This window comes from Echinops telfairi, unplaced genomic scaffold (genome assembly GCF_000313985.2).
Source record: "Echinops telfairi isolate 266 unplaced genomic scaffold, ASM31398v2 ScPeMD7_7468;HRSCAF=8506_0, whole genome shotgun sequence".
In the NCBI taxonomy this organism is placed as follows: domain Eukaryota; kingdom Metazoa; phylum Chordata; class Mammalia; order Afrosoricida; family Tenrecidae; genus Echinops; species Echinops telfairi.
Window position 1 is genome coordinate 60877788 of NW_022111369.1, and position 16017 is coordinate 60893804.

Below are 16017 nucleotides of genomic sequence, written 5' to 3' on the forward strand. Positions count from 1 at the left end.
ACTGCTGATTATGAGCGGGTTTTGAGAAAATAAGCCAAAGCTTTAGTTGAAAAACATCCAGGAAACCTTCATCAGAATCCTTTTTCAGCATGACACTGTTCCTCCTCATTCCTCTCATCACACAAGGGCAGTTTTGCAGGCGTTTTCATGGAAATCATTACACTTCCTCTGATGTGGCTCCTGCGAACTTCTTGTTTCTTAATGTGAAATAAATAACTGTGTGGGTGTGGGTGTGAGTAAAGGGCACTCATTTTCCTTCTTAAAAATGTTTTTGAAAAGATAGGCCTAAGTTTTCAAGACTCCCAGTTCTTTAGGAATGGACTAACTGTCCAGTCCCCAAAGCAGTAGCTCTTTACAGGAGCAGAAAGCTCGGTCTTTCCCCTGAGGAGCAGTTGGTGGTTTCAAACTGCTAACTTTGTCACCAGGTGTCCTGGCTGAAATCATATCCCTCATAAAAGTTTTGACTTTGATGGCGATCATATGGAGATATAATTTTATATTTAGTTTTGTCCTTTTAATTCCATTTTTCAATGAACATTTTGAAGTCACTCATATGTATATATCATAGAAAGATTCCCATATGGAATTAAGGATATATATACTAAACTGTAAAATTCTTAATTTGGGGGGCAGGGTGCAAAGAGGCTTTTAGAACTAGAGTTTTTATCCACTACAAGGACTCCACGGGAAGAACCTCTGAATCTTGAATCCAGTTATCCTACTGTTATGATACACTTATAACTATTCCCAAGATCTACCATCTGCCAGGCTAAAAGCCAAGGTTGTGTAGTAATTTGCATAATGTTTACATGGTTGAAAATCAAGAATTTCCAGAAATTGACAAAATAAACTAATTTATATATGATTGTTGAATGAGATTCATCCTCAGGCCATGATCATAACAAAGTCTGGGAATATACTCTGGCCATTTTAGGAGACCACAATTTCACTAGACTGTTTTCAATCTATACAAAGAAGCAACCCCATACGACATAGTATAGCTCCTCGGTACAATCGTCCATGCCATCTTCGGGGACACAAATTGGTATATAGTTTTCCTGCAGTTGCTAGATGGATTTGAATCACCAATTTTTCTGATATCAGCAGAACACTCAATAATACCTAGTCAACCAAGAGATTCATATTAAAGCCCAGAGGAAAGGTGACCAACCATAGCATTGAAAGTACTGAACAATATTGTTACTATCACCAACAAATATAATTTTGATGAAGATAATTCAAAATTTATTGCAGAAAAACATTGCCAGGGGACGGCCGGAAGTTCTAGTTGGAGTTAAAAGAGGATGTGAAATGAGAGCTATCATTGATGACATCATATGGATCTGAACCAAGAGCAGAGAATACATCTAAGACAGAGACTTCTATTTTGTTGACTCTGCAAAAGCATTCAGCTGTGTGGATTGTAACAAATGACCGATAACAACGCAAGGAATGGAAATTCCAGAAGGCTGAATTGCGCTAATACAGAATCTATATAGGTTAAGAGGCTCAAAGAGAACAAAGGTATATGTGGTTTAAAATCATAAAATGAGTTTATCAGGGTTTTTTTTCCCTCCATACTTATTTTAATGTGCATACTGAAAATAATACAAGAAACTACACTACAAAACAAAAACAAAAAGCTTGGCATGCAGATTAGATGAAGTATCATTAGCAACTGTCAACATTCAGATGATTTATAGCACTTACTAGTGAAGATCAGAGACTACAGATTCAATATAAATTATGACTCAACACGAAGAAAACACAAATTCTCACAACTGGGTCAATAAGGAATATCATCATTAACAGAAAAATAATTAAAGTCAAGAATTTCATTTTACTTGGACACACAATCAAACCCATGTCTGCTGCATACAGCTCATTAAAGTGTTAAAATGCAAGGGTATCACTTGGAAGAATAAGGATCCAAGCCACAGTATCTTCAATTGCGTCACATGCACGTGAAAACTAGACAGTGAATAAGGAAGGCTGAAGAACCGATGTATCTGAATTGGAATGTTGGTGAAGGACAGTAAATATACCGTTGACTGGCAGAGAAAGGTATAGATCTGACAGAAGTAGCCAGACATGAGAATGGAGAGATTTGTCGCCCACACACGGAACACGTTATCAGGAGGGCGCTCTTCATACCAAAGGCATCAAGCTTGATAAAGTGGAGGGTCAGCAAATATGAGGAAAGCTCCAAATGGATGGACTCAAACAGCAATGATTATGAGGATGTCCCGGACCAAGAAGTGCTTCTCTCTGTTGTGGACAGACAGCCCTGCTATGAGTCAGAATCGACGTGCTGGCACCTGACAAAGATAGAGGGGCAATGCCTTGTTGAAACAGCTTTAAAGAATGAAAGAAGGCAATGGACTACAGCCAGTACAGATAATGCCTAAAGGATTCAGCGTAATTAAAGAATAAATAAATGGGCCAACTGGACTTGAAAGTAAGGAAAGAGAACATATATGGCCGCATGTTATAAATAACAGAGAACTAACAGCATGCATCTCTACTGACTAAGAATTATACAAGAGAAAGAAAAAGGGGCACCTAGCTTCTCGGGCTTTTGATTAAGCTCAAGTGTAGAAAAAGGGTCATTATAAAGGCAGAAAAGAAAGAAAAAAAGCAAAGTTGATATCAGAGGTGACTCTGAAATTTACATTCAATCATAGAGTAGCTAAGGCAAATGGAAGAAATGATGAAGCCCAAGAGCTGAACAAAATATTTCAAGGGGCAGCTGAAAAAAAACACAAGTATTATTGTGAAATGTGCAGAGACCTATAGATAGAAAAGAAAAAGGGAAGAACATGCTCAGTATCTCTTAGACTCAAATAAATTCAAGCCTAGAGTGGCAAAATCAAAGGATTCTATGAGTAAAATATGGACTGATGCATAACGCATCAAAAATACATTGAAAGAATACACAGACTCATTGAAACCAAAAGAACTAAATGGACAGTCGCCCATTTCAAGAGGTCGCATACCATCAAGAACCAACGGTCCTGAAGGAAGAAGTCCAAACTACACCGAAAGCATTAGCCACAATCAAGACTCTAGCAATTGATGGAATGGCCAATCAAAATGTTGCAACAATATACTAAAGCACTGGAAGCACCCCTTCAGGTAGTTGAAGAAATCCGGAAGCAGCTATTTAGCGAACAGCCTGCAAGAGATAAATATTTGTATCCTTTGCAAAGAAAGAAGATACAACAGATATTCAAAATATAGGAAAATATCATTAATAGCTCATGCATGTAAAATTTGTCTGAAGATCATCTAACAATGATTGCTGCAGTACATTGACAAAGAGCTGCCAGAGGTTCAAGCCGATTCAGAAGAGGGCTTGGAATAAGAGCCATCACTGCTCATATCAGATGGGTCTGAGCTGAAAGCAGAGAATGCCAGAAAAGGTTTACTTATGTATTAATGAGCATACAAAGGCACGCGACCATGGACCATAATGAACTGGACAGTCTGGGAGGGTGGGAGCAAATCGTCTTAAGATGTCCTCTGGTAAGAGGGAATTCCTGGGCTCTTGAGTAACAGGATGCATTATTGGACAGGTTAGCCTCATTTCCTTCTCCAAGTATCACAGGGCCATCACCACAAGTAGGGCCCAGGGGGAGAAGCTAACAGTTCAGAGCAGGTAGCTGAGTCACTGAAGGTCTGACCTTCAACTAAGATACGTAAACACTATTTCTCCTGATCTCTGCGAACGGGGCAGAATCACAGCATTCTGCAGGTGTTCATTTCTATTCCCCTCCAGACCCGACTAATTGGCTAAAGGCATCCTTTCTTCTTTGTTTGCCTTCAAAAGAAATTGTCGACATAGCCTTGGTGTAAGAACTTGTCTTGGAATGCAGGATAAGTGACAAGAACTGTACACAAACCTGCCTTGAATAAAGATTTGGAGTGTCTATGCTTTTTGAGCTCCCTAAGCCCCAGTTGTATCTTATCTTATCTTTTTTAATTGCAACTGCGCCCCTCTTGATCCCCTGTTCCATTGGTGAGGAAGGCCGGTAATCTCACACTTTAGAATGAAAATTCCTTAACACTACATTGCACTCATGTGGCTCCTGTACATGCACCAAGAGGTAGTTATGTGAATAGAACATAAGAATGCAGCAAAATTATAATCAAGAATGGTATCTATATCTCAGGGTAGCAGTCTCTCACCACACTTACGCAACCTGTGTAAATAACCAGGATTAGAGCAAGGATGATTAACAACCTGAGATATGCAGATGACACAAACTTGCTTGCTCAACATGAGGAAGACTTGAAGCACTTCATGATTTACATTGGGTGAGTCTTCTGTACGAGACCTATTTAAGGTATTGGAAAGCAAGAATGTTATCTTAAGGACTAAGATGCACCTGACCCAAGCCGTGATATTTTCAAATGCCTCATATGCATGTGAATGTTGGACACTGAATACGGAAGTTCAAAGAAGAATTGAGGAATTTGAATTATGGTGCTGAATTAAGTTGAATTAAAGAATATATTAAGTACCATGGATTGTCAAAATAATAAAGAAGTCACTCTTGAAAGAAGTCCGGCCAGAATGAGTCTTCCAGGCAAGGATGGTGAGACTTCATCTCACGTACTTGGGACATGTCAGGAGAGCGCAGTCCCTGCAAAAGGACGCCATGCCTGGTAAAACAGAAATGGCAGTGGAAAAGAGGAAGGCCCGACACCAGATGGATTAATAAAGTGGCTGCAACAATGGGCTCAAAGCTAAGAATAGGAGGATGACATAGGATTGGGCAGTGTTTCATTCGGTGATGCACAGGGTCACTATGGGTCGAAACTGATTTGATGACACCTAACAAAAACAGCAGCGACAGCCACAAGAACCACCGTATTCTAGACAGATAGTTCTGGGCAAAGAAGTCCCTGACTCGCATCAAAAGTAAGCTTCTTGATTTGTGTTTTGGAGATTACAATGTGTATTTTTATTGTATGAAAATTACATGTGATATTGTAAGTAACTTTATTTTATAATCTCTGGTATAACTGTTTAAAATGAATTGGGAGGTAGTAATATTGGCTATTCAATAAATATTTGTTGAATTATTAATGATTTCTAAGGTATTCCAGGTAAAAATCATACTTTGGCTCAAAATGATTTTATCAATGAATGCAAACATTTCTAATAACAGCATTGTATGAATAGCATCTGATGTGTACTTGCTGTTATAATTTTGGATGTATGCAATTATAAAAACTCCGTGTTCTATTTTATTACAATATATGATTACCTCATAAATCATTTGTAATGCCTAAAGAATAGGAACCTTAAATTGAATAAATGCACAATCAAAAACCTCACTGTCATCGAGTCAATTCCGAGTAATAGGGACTCTACAGGTCAGCATAGATCTTGCTCCGAGTATAACTCCTTCCAGGAATTAGAAAGCCTTGTCTCGCCTTCTGAGCAGTTGGTGGTTTCAAAGTGCTGATTTTGTTGTTAGCAGCTCCAAGTATAACCACTACACCATCAAGGCTCCCTACAAATGAATAAACTAGGCAGAAGGGTTATTGACTTGCTGTAATGAGGTTTTAGTTTTACTGATTAGACATTAGCTGAATTATCAGATGCTACAAATACTACCAAATATTTTACGACTCCTGGAGCTAATTGATATATCTAATTATTCTGTGGATCATCAACTGATATGATTAAATATTCAAGACATAAGCTATATTTTAAAATGTCTACCAATTCAATAGGCTTCATTCATGCACTAGCATCAAGCTTATATAATTTTAATTTGAGTGTAGCAGTGGGAAACTGGTTAAGTAGGTCACTTATAATTGAATCTAATGTATGGTATTTATTTTTAACTTTTAACTAGTCAACAAACAGCTTAGTTGAGTGGTCATAAAAATAATGAAACTTGAGTTTGGCACGAATCTTCAGTTTCACTAGGAGAAAAACAAAAAAAGATAATATAGGTGATTCAGAAGATAACCAGGCCCATTGTTGTTATGATTATTCTGTAGTAAGACAGGAGATTTGAGGGTAATGTATGTGTTCACAATATGAATTAGGTTGATTCCCTTGAGGAGAAATATAGACAGAATAAACACAGATGTAAATAATAATGCTTTTGCTGTTTCTCTTGCATCTGCTCCAAAGTATGTGAGACAAAGTCTGTCATCCTTGCTTCTGGAGAGCGTTCTGGCAGTTTGTCTTTTCCAAGACAGCCCCATTTGTCCTTTTGGCAGTCCCTGGGACTTTCAGTATTCTTCCCCTGCACTACAATTCAATCACATCGATTCTTCTTCATCAAAGTCCCCTTTTTACATGCATATGAGACAACTGAACAGCTCATGGGTTGGATCAGGTTCATCCTAGTCCTCGCATAACGTTCTTGCTTTCCAATGCTTTAAAGAGACTTTGTGTAGAAGATTTGCCGGATGCAGATCTCTTGATGGCTGCTTCCAGGAGCAATGATTATAGATGCAAGCTAAAAAATGTTAGGCAATTTCAATCTTCTCTTCATTTCTCATGATGCTAACTAATGGGCTAGCTGTGAGGGTTTTGCCTTTCTTTATATTGGGTTGTAATCCCTACAGAAGGCTGCAATCCTTGATCTTCATCATCAAGGGCTTCAGGTTCTCAAAGTGACATCTCTGCTATACTTTTAAGAGGTCTCGTGCAGCCAATTTAGCCAATGCAAATTTTTCTTGGAACTCTTGACTGCTGCTTCCATGAGCACGGATTCTGGATCCAAGCCTGATGAATTTCTTGACAACTTCCATCTCTTCTCCATTTATCTTGATGTGACTTATTAGTTCAGTTGTGGGGATTTGGGTTTTCTTTACAATGAGTTGTAGTCCATAGTGAAAGTGGTAATCCGTAATCTTCATCAGCCAGTGCTTCAAGTCCTCCTCACTTTCAGCAAGCAAGGTTGTGTCTGTCATCTGCGTATGTTTGTTACTAAGCCTTTCTTCAATCCTATACTCATGTTCTTGTTCATATACTCGAGCTTCTGATTATTTTCTCGATATACAGATTGAGTAAGTATAGGAGAGGATTCAACCTTGACACAGAACCTTCTTGATTTTAAACCACACGATATCCCCTTGTTGATTTGGCACAACTGTCCCCTTGATTCATGCACAGCGTCCTCATGCGCACAATTAAGTGTTCTGGAATCCCTGTTCTTCCAACGGGAATTTTTGTTAGAGTATGCTAACTCTCATAATCAAGTTCAGGTGTGCCTTCTTCTAAAGCCAGCCTTCTTTCTTTACATCTAACCACTGTGCTATCATGCTCCCTCTACAGCAGAGGTAGTAGGATACAGAAATACCGTATATACTTCAGTATAAGCTGACCCGAATATCTGCCAAGGCACCTAATTTTACCACAAAAACTAAATGTGCTGAAAAACTCGGCCTATACACGAGTAATTGTGGTAAATGACATAGCTCTTGCACATTTGGAGAATATACACTAAAAAAAATTTTGTAAGCAATATAATACTTGACTTAAGAAGCATAGCATGATAACGACATCAGAATGCTAAATGGAAGACATTTGGTTTCCAGTGAATTTCATACAAGAGTTCTTGAAATATTCCAATACCTTTTAACTTTTTGAAGCCCACTTATATATCAGATCTATAATTACTTACACTTGAAATATCAGATCTATGATTACCTACACATGAATCTAATACTCCTGTGGCCTTTTAAATTTGCTTTTAGTTCCAACACACACACACACAAATCACTGCCGCAGAGTTGTGACTCATAGTAACCCTACACTTCTGTACCTCACACAAAGGCTCGATTCCCATTTTTCTTCATTTGAAAGCTACAAAATCTTTGTTACACATTATGCTATAAGTAATATTTAGCCACCCCTTGATCTATACTCATAATCTCATTAAATTATGAAAATTAAATCATGCACCACTACTGAGCACTGTCATTTTAAGATACAGATGTCCTTACATATTATAATTTTCCAAATTTATTTTAAAATATGGAAAGAACCTTCACTGTAACTATCTCAGCAGAGGGATAGTTATAGTTGGTGAGGTTTTCATTGGGACAGAGATAGAACAGCTGTTATTTTGACATAGAAAAATTCATCTTACTACTGTTTCCCCGAAAGTAAGGCATCCCCCGAAAATAAGACCTTATAGTTTTGCCTCTCACTGAAATATAAGGCATCCCCCGAAAATAAGACCTCCCTGAACATAAGGCCTCCCTGATAATAAGGCCCCCCGAAGCTACCATAACTCTGGACTTGACCGTGTTGGCCACAGTGCACCTGGAGCAGACAGGAAGTGCGAGTAAATGTACCTAGATTATGAGTAAAAGTACCATAGATTGTTGTACATGGAAATAATGGTAGTAACAAGAAATCCTTGATACTGTAGGATTCAGTTTGTATGGTTATGCTGGTTTGTGATGACAACTACTACCGTACCATATACAGGTAATACATTTCCTTTTTTCTTGTTCAACAGTAAATGTGTACCATATTCTTCTTCATGGAAAAATAAGATATCTCCTGAAAATAAGACCTAGCGCGTCTTTGGGAGCAAAAATTAATATAAGACATTGTCTTATTTGGAGGGAAACAAGGTGGTGGCCACACGTTTACTAATCTTTGATCATATGCTCACTCATGTAGCTAGTGGAAAATATTTAGTATCAGAAGGTGGTCAGTAAGAGTGTGAGGAACACATACAGAGGGTATATACTGAGCAAGTAAAAGTACCATATATATTCAAGTATAAGCTGAGTTTTTTCAGCACATTTTTAATGTAGTTTGTGTGGTAAAATTAGGTGCCTTGGCAGATATTTGGGCCAGCTTACACTCGAGATATATGGTAGTATATACTATAGTCCATACTTTGCTATGCCTGACATTTCTATTTTGTGTCATGTTCTTAATGGGCCCGATAGCCCATCACAGAAGAGGGCAACTGACAAACTAATTCAATAAGATTTTATCTTCCATAAATCTCAGTCTTGAGCACTTGTGATCAGAAACAATGAGCAATGATCCACCTGATAGCAGGAGCCTTAACGATTTCATCACCGTGAGCTTCCCTGGTTCCTGTCCTTCTCAAGACTTCCCTTTCAAACCTTCTCTTTGTTTCTATTCTCTACTTGCTTTAGTTATTTTCTTATTGCTAAAAATGGTCCAAAATGGAAGTTGGTACCGTATGTATATGAATAGACTAGGGAAATCACAGGCATTGCTTTATTGTGTTATTTCTTCTACTCTGCAGTGAGTTAGGAGATGAGAGACTACTCATGTCAAATACTGTGACAGTGTTTACAACATTCAGTAAATCCATAAGATTGGCTCTTACAGAGGCATCATAGGCGAGAAAATAAAACCAATTCAAATACAGAGTTCTATCTGGTTGGCCTATGACTAGGGCAAGACTATTTCTTATCAGAAATGCATTGCTTCCTGGTGATTTAAGAAAATTAGACCCAATGTAGTATAGTCAGGTCAGTAATATGCAGAGAAAATCATATTTTTAAAAACATGCATCACTTCCATTGTTTCTCTATTTTGTCACTTTGTTAAGAAGCCTACTGGATGAACGTTGGGAGGACTGAAGAAAGAGAATGAGTACATCTAAAAAGTGAACCAATCTATCTATCCATTTACGGAAAGCGTTTTGCAGCAGTATTGACAATGAAAAACCACATGAACCAGCCCCATTTCATGGAGTTACTTCATAGTTTGTCCGAAAATGATATGAAGCAAACTCAAATTATCTTAAACAAAATATGAAATTTAACAATTCATTTAAATTGTAAAGTTAGGGGGTGTACCTGCAGCAAAAATGAAGCAACCAGACACCATTTTCAAGACTGAACATTTTAGCTTTACTTTTCCTTGTGGCTTCCTTCAGTATCTGTTTTTTAGTAAAAAGTGGGTATTCACTATGACAGAAGACATGTATGTGACCATATTATAAAATATTAGCTTCTATCTCCAAGTTTCTAGAAGTCATATTTTAGCATAAACTTCTGACTTGTTTTAATATGTGCTTGAGTTAGCTTATTGTACCAACCTGGCCGATAAACATATGTGGGGTTAATTGAAGGGCGGAGGGATAAATGGCTTGGTGAGCCTCACCTTTGGAGTTCTCAGGTCTCTTGCTTTGTGATGGTTAGACCAGGGTGCAGCTGCCTTAGCCAGTTCCTGCTTCAGCTTGCAAGGCTGACTTCCTGCAAGATAGCCCCAAGGAGAAGCCACATGGACCTACCCTGATGCAGCCTGGGTGCTGAAGCAGCCCTGTGGAGACCCCTGCCAGGGCTGAGATGTTTACACATTCACTGACTCAGCTCTCCTCCTGCGGTCGGCATCATTGTGTCTGTTTTGCCAGATGGAGGAGAACTTTGTGGACTGGTGTTGGACATGTGGGTTAATGTTGGACTTGTGGGCTTGGGCAGCACTGGGTTGGGGTGTTTTCTTGATGTGCACTTAACCTTTATATAAACTCTCTTATACATGAGCTTCTGTAACCCTAGTCAAATCTGGGTTAGTAATAACGCTGTTGCTTTCTCAAATAGCAGGCAATGAGAATTCTGTGGAGTAGGTGAGGGACACAGTATTCTGTGGAACAGGTAAGGGACATAGGTGATAATAATGGGGGAGAAGGTCCTTGGTAGACAAAAACATGAGCCACAGATTGTAATAAAATTATATTTTAAAATATGAAGTACCATACAAATATTAGCCTTAGATATCAAGGATTAAAAAGACATAAAGATGGGAATCAAGTGAATTACTTTTATTAAAGAAAAATAAACTTAAGTAGAATAATCAACCCCAGAATTATACTGATTATAAAAGGATCAGTTCTACCATAGCAAGTTCTAACTCTCTCATGACTCAGTGATGTCCTACAACTTCTGCTAACTATAGTAAAACCTAGAAGAGTCGGTTATACACAGTGTGGTGTCTGTAGAATACTTAATGATCATCAAATATTAGCTCCTTGATTCTGATATAATTAGTATCACTTTTTTCACTACAAGATAATTTATTTTACCTTAAAGGATAATAAACAGAACAATTAAATAAACAATTATATGGTAATAGGTTTAGGGTAAACTTAAAAAAAAGTAGATAGATAAATAAGTAAGTTTGGCAATCAATTACAAATAAAAAGTGTAAAGTATCCAATAAATTCTCAGTACTATTTTGGTAATCTGAAGAATTAAAAATATATAAAACTCCATAATTCAATAGCACTAAAAGTTAATCTCAGTTAAGACACATATTTTATTAGTTTGCTATACTGTCACTGATAAAGAACTGATCTTCAAAAGTTTAGACCTAACATAATGTTGCTTCTTAAGAGATCTCTACTCTTTCTGGGAAATAACATATAGAAATTGATTCAGTGATTTGATGTCAGTGTGGAAATTCCTGAATAAGTACCTGTTTGAAAAATCAGATCTACTCCTATCATCCCGAAGTCCGTTTGTTTGTTTGTTTTCCCGAAGTCCTTTAATGCTTTCCAAATACCTGCCTTCAAATGTTTGTGCTCAGTTGATTCATTCACAATGTAATTTTTTAAAGCCTCACTCTGACTACACCATTACATCACTCAGTTCCAAAAAATGTTTCATACGTCTTTAAACACACTAGTGGCTCCCAGCAAGTTAGCCTGGAATGAATTGTTCTCAGATGACCTTTCTCAATGTCTCTAGCTGTCACAATCAATCTACCTTTCCAAACCTAATTTATAGAACCTTATCAACCTCTCCAAGGGCTGGCTATGTATGTTCTTACACAGCCCTCATAACTCCCAGCGCCCAATTTCTACCTTGGTTTACTTGGTCTCTGCGTTTGCGTTTGTTTATTTTAAAGATAGTCAATTATTTTCTAAAGACAAAAAACTCACTAAAAATAGGTGTCCTCATAGTAAATATACTCAAAATGTTTTCACTGATTGTCTTGGTGTTAGCTACTACTAAGTTGATTCAACTCATAACAACCCAATGTGTGCGGAGTGAACTGCTTCATAGAGTCTTCAAGATCTTTCAAGAGCAGATGAACAGCCTTAATTCAGAAGCTATTCTGTGGGGATTTGAACCTTAATCTTTTGGTTAACAGTCCAGCAAAACCACAAGAGAAAGACGAGGCTTTCTACTCCCATAAAGAGTTACAATTTCACAAACACACAGGGACAGGCACTGCTACCCTGTCCTAGAAGTTCTATATGACGGAAATGACTGGATAATATGAGGTGTATTTGTGTGTTTTTGGTTTTGTTCTTAATAACTCCTAGCTAGATGCATATTCAATGTCAGATAAAGTTGTTCTTGTCTCAGATAATACTTGGAAACCAAGCATTGATTTAGCAATTTCTCTCCACTAGTGTAAGGGGGAGATAGAGAAAATATAACTGGTACATTTAAGTGAAAATTCAGAAGGAAAAGAATCAGAAGATAAAAAGACCATATAGACATGACCAAGAAGCATTTTTTAAAATGAACAACATCATTAATCATCAGGGGAAAGCAGATCAAAACCACTAGGTGAAACCACTTCGCATCTACTAGAATGGGACTTAAAAAAAATAAAGCAATGTGGGCAAGGATGTGAAGAAGTTAAAACCCTGGTATACTAATGGCAGGAACTATATAATGGTAAAACTGCTATGGAAAATATGTTGGCTGTTCAACAAAAGTTAACATAGAATAACATATAGTAGAGCACTTCCATTCCTGGATCTCTACCCCAGACTACTGAAAGCAGAGAATCACACATCATACACCAATGTTTGCTGTCGCACTGTTCACAACGACCAAAAATTAGTCACAACCCAAGCGTTCATCAGGTGAATGAAAAAACAAAATATGGTATATAGATACAATGGTTTTACTCAGCTAGTAAGAGACTGAAGCTATGAAACAGGCTACTACATGGATGAACCTTGAGAATATTGTGTTAAGTAAATCAGCTAAACACAAGCACTGTATGGTCTTACTTAAATAAAATACCGAGAATGGGTAATCCACTGAGACAGAAAGATTAATAGTTACCAGGGGAACTGCGTAAATTAATTAATTTTTAGTTTAATAGTTTTAGAATTAATAGTTACCTGCGTAAAGGGGAAAATAAGAAGTTATAAAAGTTCATTTAAAATGGTGATTTCATACTATGTAAATAACACTTCATTAAATGTTTAAAGAAATAACGTATCAATGGGAGTGTTGCCCATCATAGCAACCCCATGGAAAGTGTGAGGAACATTTTTGCCAAAAAGGCTTCTCAAAGAGATAAAGGGTCGGTTCACTCCTTATCAGACCATTTTCCTCGGCATAATTGTCAGCTTGTTAGTTTAGGGGTCCATTAGCACCTGTGTGAAAGCCTTTTTAAAAGCTGCACTAATCAGAAATGACGCTTCTAGTTTTTCTATGAATTTTTTTCCTGGTATTTCTGATAAATGTCCGTCAAATATTGAATAAATCTTATAGCATTAAAAGATAAGCAGAAGCACCTAAGAGCTTCTTTGGGACACTTATTTGGTCAAATTAAAGCTCCTAGATTTGGGGGGGCGGGAAGGGGAAATTGTGTAGCAGAAAGTATTAGTAGTTAAGTGCGGCAGAGAAAAATGAGGGATCAGCAGCTATCTGTTTTAAGAGCCATTCATATTAGGAAAAGAGAGACAGAGAACACACACATTGGGAGGGGCTCTGGATTTTTTTCTGACACCTAACCAAAGGCTGGACCCCAAAGGGCCCGTGGATGAAAGAAGGAGGAGGAGCCCTGGTGCTGCAGTGGCTGCAGTGTCCCCAATCGGGAAGCACCAGTCTCTCCGACAAGAAAAGGCGGACTTTCTAGTTACAAGCAGAAAAGAGTTATAGTCTAGACCCAGGAGCACTTCTACCCTGGGCTAGAGGTCACTACACATGGAGGGAGTTTATGAGAGAGGAGGGAACTTCCTACCACACAGCAATTCTGCCAACTAGAAAACCAGGCCTTTCTACCCGCCAATCTATTAACATGCCGTCCTCTAGAAAACCAAGTTGGAAACAAAGACAGTGGAAAAAACTTGACCTTTCTAGACTTATTTCTCAGGATCCATAAGAAAAAATTAACATATGTAAAGTACCTACCTACACCAAAGTGACTGCATACAATAAATACAAAACAGAAGGAAGTTATTAAGAGCTTTGTTTTGCCATCCAAAATAGTTCCTTTCATTTTTTTTAATTTAATCATTTTATTGGGGGCTCGTACAACTCTTATCACAATCCATCCATCCATTGTATGTCAAGCACATTTGTACATTTGTTGCCACCATCATTCTCAAAACATGTGCTTTCTACTTGAGCCCTTGGCATCAGCTCCTCTGTTTTATCTTCATGGTATAAAGAAATGCATGTCCTTTGGCAGGGTGAGGGCAGAGGGTTACAATTGAACAAGGAAAGGAAGTCTGAAAACCCTCCGGTTCGCATCAGCCAGAGTACTTAGTAAGGCCCACCACCGAGATCTTGATGATCTTGTTGGACGTTCCACATGAGATTATTCATGTTGTTTTACTCATTTTTGTGCCTAAAATATATTAGCAATAGCTTCTCGTGCCATTAGGTATTTTAAAGTACCTAATGGTATTTTAAAGAAGTACCTAACGGTACTTCTTGATCATACAGGTGTACCAGACTTTATTTACCCACTACACTATTGTTGATTCCAAATTTTGCTTTAATAAGTGATGCTGTGGTAAGTGTCAATGAAGCAAAATATTTATACACTGAGTTTGAGAAAATATTTTTCTAAGTTTAGTTGGTAGCTATAATTACAATTATTATTCTCACATACAATAATCACTTGTGCAGTACCTATTTTGACTGTCAAGTAAATATTTGAAAGATTAAGATAAATTTTCTGTTTCTCACTTACTGAGATGGTCCGGCTTTGTAATTCTTCCCCTCAGGGTACACACAGTCTGGTCAGATGTGAAAGCAGCCTGAGGATGATCATCCTTAATAAAAAACCTAAAGCTGAAAAAATTATGTTAGATGTCTTGGAGTGGAAAGCATCAGCATTGGGATACCTGGTTGGAGGAAGAGATTCAGTATTACAGAGCACAGTCGATCCCCAAGGAGGTGACTGGACCTGAAAAAAGTGGGTAGCACCTAAGAAACTTGAACCCCAGCAAAATACAGCCTACATGAGACACAGACAAGAGAACTCCTGGACTTCAAGGATCTCTGGGGCTCCAAAAAGATGATGACATCATTAACCATGAGAAACTGAACAAATGGGCCCACCTTCCATCGAGCATTGCAACCTCCTTGTATGCTCTTACAAGGTAATATAAGACCAATAGAGACAGATAGCTAATTGCCTAGCACTCCTTGGGCATAAAAATGTAAAATACTAGTTGGATTGATTTAAGAAATATTAAAAATCACAATTCTTTCACAACTTCTTTGGAAAAGTTAGAGTCACATGCTCCAGCTGTATGTAATGTACGGAAATGGAAATGTCTGTCCAGCTTATAACAATGTTCAAGCCCCTAAGAGAATGACTGGAACATTTCAAGCACTCAATACGTATTGAACTGGATAAGAAAGTACAAATAGCATAGAAATATTGACCACGCATTAGAGCACATGTTAATTCCGGCTGGGGGATAATGAAAGGGTAGGAGGATGAGGAAGCAGCATCCGGCAGAGCCTGAATCTACAGGTCTCAGCCAGGTGGCTAGCAGGCCTTTCCTGAGCTACGTAGGAAGGCCAGAAATGAACGCCAAACTTATTTTCCTGACCACTTTGTTCTCCTTACTTCCTCTCCCAGGGCTGCAGTTCCCTTTAGGTTTAGTTAGTGGCTTCCACTCCTCCAGGTCCTGATCGCCGTGCTAACCCACCATTTGAAATGTGCCTTCACCTCCCTCACTCGTTTCTCTTGGGTGAACTGCAGTTCTGATTTGTATGGCCTTTGATCCCCATGTCTCTCCCTTTTCATGTGTAGATGAGGACTTCAAGGGCCAAGGC